The following is a 6,000-nucleotide window of genomic DNA, read 5'->3' as shown; positions in this document are numbered from 1 at the left end:
TGTGATCGACGTGCTCACCAACTCGTTGAAGTCGGCGAACTTATGCGCGGACAACCGGTCCTGCATCTTCGAGTTCAGGCCATTCACAAAGCGGCGCTGCTTGCGCGCATCCGTGCTGACCTCCTCGGTAGCATATTGTGCAAGGTGGTTGAACACCTGCACGTACTCCATCACCGCACGACCTCCTTGCTTGAGGTCCTCAAACTCCCGCCTCTTAGCCTCCATGAGGCCACTCGGTATGTGAAACGAGCGGAAGGCCTCGCGAAACTCCGCCCATGACACGCGGTGATCGGCGGGGTGCATGGCCAGAAAGCCGGACCACCACGCACCCGCCGGGCCCTGAAGCTGATGGGCGGCGAAGAGCGCCTTCTCGTGATCCTCACAACGAAGAAGGGCGAGCTTCTGCTCAATCGTCCGGAGCCAATGATCAGCATCGAGAGGATCCTCAGCTCGCGAGAAGACCGGCGGCTGAGTCCGCAAAAAGTCCGAGAAGTCATCTCGGCGCACGGCCCCACCTCCTCCATGAGGAGCCGCGTTGCGCACGAGAGCCTCCAGGAGCGCTTGGTTCGTCTGGAGGAGAGCGTGATTCGCTTGGCGGTTCTGCTCGATTTGCATGAGCACATCCGCCATGGTCGGCGGTGGAGGAGGGTTGTTCTGACCGGAACCCTCCGGAACCTCTCCACTACGCCGAGTGACAACCATTCTTGAAATGCAAAATAAAAGGGGGAAACGTCAAATTCCGGCTCAGCACAAAGCATTCGCCGGATATATTGTTAGAATCCCGTAATACATGAACAAACATGAATGCATGCATGAATGCCATGAAATGATGCATGCTCGAACCTAGCTACCGCTTCTTTCTCAAAATAAGAACCGCACCTGCAAGCATCAAAATCACAGGCAGTTTATAACATCCAGAACGTACCCTTCGCGCTAGAAAGAGTAAGAGCGCGAACGGCCCTTGTACCACATGCCGTACAAGCGACAATCCATACGTCGACAACGACGTATTCACTTCCCGTAGACCCTACGGGACATCTCGTGTAAACGCCACACGAGTAGACGACCATGTCTCCCATCGCATGGTGGATGTTCATACGCTATTGCTAGCGTATTCACTTCCCGTACGGATCACCGTACGGAACATGCCGGGCCCCTGCCTCGCATCCGGCTGAGCCCTCGGTGATTAACCGCCACCGAGCGTCGTACCTTACCTTCCGACGATGCAAAGCCGAAGATGCAATGCTCAACATGAATCAATGCAGGGTCGAAAGCAAAACAATGTGGTATAAGACATATAGACGTCACTCATAATACGAATTTTAACTTAGGGGCATAAACGATAGCAGTTTAATACATATTAAACATGAAGAGGCATAAACATAAATTATGGGTTGTTTAGGTGAAGTTGTCGACTTACTAAACAACGCACTAATTATGTTTAGGCTACTAAATTAAACCAGGCTCTGATACCAAGCTGTGAGGAACCGTCCAAATAGTATTCTAATTAATCATCAGGAGGATTATTATTCATAATCACAACCTCGACGATTAACCAGAATACCATTCCGGTAGTCCCGGCACGTGTTTTGTGCCCAGGATCGGAACACATGCCTTCCAACTCAAATATCACAACACAGTTTAATAGAGAGCAAATAATTAAACTGGATTACCATTGTTAAACAAGCAACTGCTTCCACAATTTACAACAAAAGAGGAACAACAACTACTATGCAGCGGAAGAAAAACCTATACAACAAAAGAGTATGGAGCCGTATGCCCTTAGGCTCCATACCAAAAGCGCCAGAGTTCGGAGTAGAAGGTGCTACTCCTGCCCGCCACCCTGATCGGCAGGCACAAAGTAGCCGAACACTGCCTCTTCTTCGCCAACCTGCGAACCTGAAAGCAACTTAAGGGCAGCACCCCTTAGTACGAAGGTACTAGCAAGTCTTACACAGTATGAGTATATATATTCTCGACTCCAAGGATCATGCATTTAAAGCTGTAGCAAGGATTAAGACATGTTTAAGTTTATTAAGCGGTAAGCAACCTAGACTCTAAGTGTAAGCAACTGTCTTAACCAACCACCGACTCAAACCCTGCCAACCAACTGATCAAAACAGATATACAACAACAAGAGTATAAAAGCAAACCATTCCCACCAAACCACCAACCACATACCGACCAAACCACCCCAATCCAAACCACATCGAAACTCTACGACCAAAATATGGTCGCTCGGTGGAGATAAGCGATAGCGATGCTCATGACCGAGAGCGCGGCAGCTCGAACTGATTATACACCCTGCAGGGGATACTCCTGGACCCACACGACACAGGGACCATACGGCTTGTGCCACCCGCTAAGATGCGCACAAGGGGGTACCCGTGACAACCTTTCCCAACCAGGCCCAACCATGTGGATCAACCATAGCTCGGCACGGCGGTATTAGAACTACTCCCCGAGCAAACTAATACCGCTAAAAGCCCGGACTCAAACCGGACTCACACCGTCTATGACGAGGCCCACATGACCACGTCTGCGAAGGTAATCGGCTCGCCTACCATTATATCAGCATGTGGTGAGTAAGGTATGTGCTAAAGCCGACTACACCGATGATCGGTGCTTAACCGGTGCAAGCGGTCTACGGTGTCCGGGTTCCCTCCCCGAACTGCCTGAGGACTCCTCGTGAGCAGATGACACCCCTAACACCGCCCACACCTCGTCTCAACTCACCACTCACCAAACCGACTCATCATCAACACAACCATAAGTGCGAACAAGTAATAAGTCCTAGGCTCGCGACAACGGTGGACGCCGTCGTCGACTTCTACCGGAAAGCCTAAGTACCACTAAGCATAGCGAACTAAAATTAGACCTCGATGACACCACTAGGCTCCTAGGAACAACACATGACACGTGACCGAAATGGGATAATGCATCGGCATAGGTTCTACCCAACTCAGTACCCGACACATGCAATGTATACATAAGCGTAGATAATATATTAAAATTTCAAGTAGACACGGTGCAATATGAACGATGCTTGCCTTGCTGCCCTGAATCAGAAAGGTGGGACGCCTCACGATCGCCCACGGCCTCCGGGATCGACGGATCGGCGTTCACTACAGAGAGCAACGCGTGCAATGTAATGAGCATGTATGAAATGCGATCATGTAAGAAAAATATGCTCCACAATACATGACAACATTATTCCAAGATCGTACTGTCCAAACCAGAATTTTCCAAGTGGTCTCAAAAAGTTTGGAGTTCCTACGAATTAACTACGAATTTTACAAGCTATCAGCTATCAGGAAAGCCTGATAAACCGTGCTCGGGGTGCCCGGGATGAACAGTACTCACGGGTACCCGGGGTGAACAGTACCCGGGGGTGCTCGGGGTGAACAGTACCCGGGGGGTGCTCGGGTGAATAGTACCGGGGTCCTCGGGATCGACCGTGCTCGGGTGCTCGGGGTGAATCAGTACAGGGGTGCTCGGGTGCTCGGGTGAACAGTACCCGGGGGTGCTCGGGGTGCTCCGGTGAACAGTACCGGGGGGTCGTCGGGTGAACAGTACCCGGGTGCTCGGGAGTGCTCGGGGTGACTGCGCTCGGGTGCTCGGGTGAACAGTACCAGGGGTCGTCGGGTGAACAGTACCGGGGTGCTCGGGAGTGCTCGGGTGAACAGTACCCGGTGTTGTCGGGTGAACAGTACCCGGGGTGCTCGGGAGTGCTCGGGGTGACTGCGCTCGTGCTCGGGTGAACAGTACCCGGGGTTGTCGGGTGAACAGTACCCGGGGTGCTCGGGAGTGCTCGGGGTGAATGTGCTCGTGCTCGGGTGAACAGTACCCCCCGGTCGTCGGGTGAACAGTATCAGGGTGCTCGGGTGAACAGTACCCGGCGCTACAGTAAAATCAGCCTCGCGCAGCTCCAGAACAGCAACCATTACGAAGGGAAAAACTGGGCTAAACTAACCTGGGAGTCTCTCTAAATCAAAAGTAAAAATGCCTAGAAGGGTGTACAGGGTCTAGACTTTGCTCAACCGCCTAGTAACATGATTCCTAACTCAAATCCACATAAATCCTCATTTGTTCCCAGACTGCAAAACTTTAAGAACTTTGCAACCCTAGTTCCAGATTCAAGATCTATCCAACCAAAAATGAGCATACTTGCCATGGGAGCCTAGCAGACTCACCCAAGGTCCTTTGCTGAGGTTGGTGACCGCCAGTTGAAGGAGGAAACGACGGAAAATGGCTTGGAGAAGAGAGGAAAAACTGCTGCTTCCTTGCTTCTCCCAAAGAACACCAAACAAGTTCAGAACCAGCTCGAATTCCTTCGGGGAAACTGAAAATGAATTGGATGGACGAGTAGTCCTTGAGCTGGTGGTCTCGTGAGTACCACATACGTACCTTGATCTTGCTCCCAGAGGTAGGGATCCAAAAGGGGAAAAAGGGAGCCTAAGAGAGAGAGTGAGAGAGACAGCCAACTCCAACTTGCTTCCTCAAAAAGCCTCATATGGTGGAGTGGGTGAGGAGTACGTATGGGCAAGTTTGAGGGGAGAGAGAGCTGTTGCCCACTTATAGAGAGATATTTTTCCACCCAAGTGGGCCCCATTTACCTAGAGGAAAGTCCAGACTTGCTTCCAGCTCCTTTATTTCTCTTAGTTTTTCCTTCTCCCACCTCATTGACTCAAAGTGAAGTGCTCCAGTGACCCAAACTGGAACATGAACCTGAAATTGCATGTTTTAGGATTAAAACACACAATTATGGATTTCGGGACGTGACAAAAACCTTGCCTCTCCTTATCAAACAAGGATGTGTGTTTGGTTGAACCAAAAATGCTCGCGGCACGGCGAGGCGGCAAACTCGCTGCCGGCCGCAGATGGTGGAAGCGGTACGCGGCAGCAAGGCGCCGTTGGCAGCCACGTAGGGAGGAGGAGCCGTTGGACAGGGGCATGCGATGCACTCGTGCGCGCGGAGATTGCAGAGGCGGATAAGGTGTATACTACCTTATGCAGATGGTGGCGTGCAGGCAGTGCCGTTCTTCACTCTTTTCCTTCATACTTATTAGTAACTGTAAACGTATTTTACACATGTAAAATCAATTTAATATATAGTAATTTGAAAAGTAATATATATATATATATATATATATATATATATATCATAACAAAAGAGTGATTTGTATACACGATGATTGAATCAGGTGGCCGTACGACATGGAGATGAATGGCGTTGAGGAGATGGCATTTCTTTTTTTTTTCTCGAATACGCAGGAGAGCTGCGCATCTTTGTATTAAGAAGGAGAACCCAAATTATGGTTATGTAACACCACAATCGCTAACCGATCAAAGGAAACATAGATTTAGAGACTGTTACATAGCTTGGTCAACCTGAAGCTAAAACCAGAAGCAACCAAACTTAGAGCACGGAGCCAAATGTGCGTAGCCGATCGCATAGGGCGGCCAAGTTCATAGCCCTAGCCTCGCACCAACGAGCAGCATCCTCCCAAATCCGGGCCTTTAGGGTGTCATAGCTGGCACGGCGGCCGTTAAAAATGATATCATTGCGCGATAACCAAATACGCCAAACGGTGACAAGAATTAGAGAGTCAAGTCCCTTCCGGAGGTTGGCAGCAACTCAATCGCGAAGACCAGCCCACCAGTCGATGAACACAAGCTCGTCGACCAAAGAATTGAACCCCAACACCCACCACCATAGATCACGAGCCAACACACAGTGAAGAAGGAGATGGTCCACAATCTCCGGAGCTTGCGAACAGTGAGTGCAGAGATCGTTCGACTGCAGACCAAACTTGTGAGGAACCGTCCAAATAGTATTCTAATTAATCATCAGGATGATCATTAGTCATAATCACAACCTCGACGATTAACCAGAATACCATTCCGGTAGTCCCGGCACGTGTTTTGTGCCCAGGATCGGAACACATGCCTTCCAACTCAAATATCACAACACAGTTTAATAGAGAGCAAATAATTAAA

Source organism: Phragmites australis, chromosome 4, assembly GCF_958298935.1.
Source record: "Phragmites australis chromosome 4, lpPhrAust1.1, whole genome shotgun sequence".
NCBI classification, from domain to species: Eukaryota; Viridiplantae; Streptophyta; class Magnoliopsida; order Poales; family Poaceae; genus Phragmites; species Phragmites australis.
The sequence above is the reverse complement of the archived record's forward strand: the minus strand, read 5'-3'. Positions refer to the sequence as shown.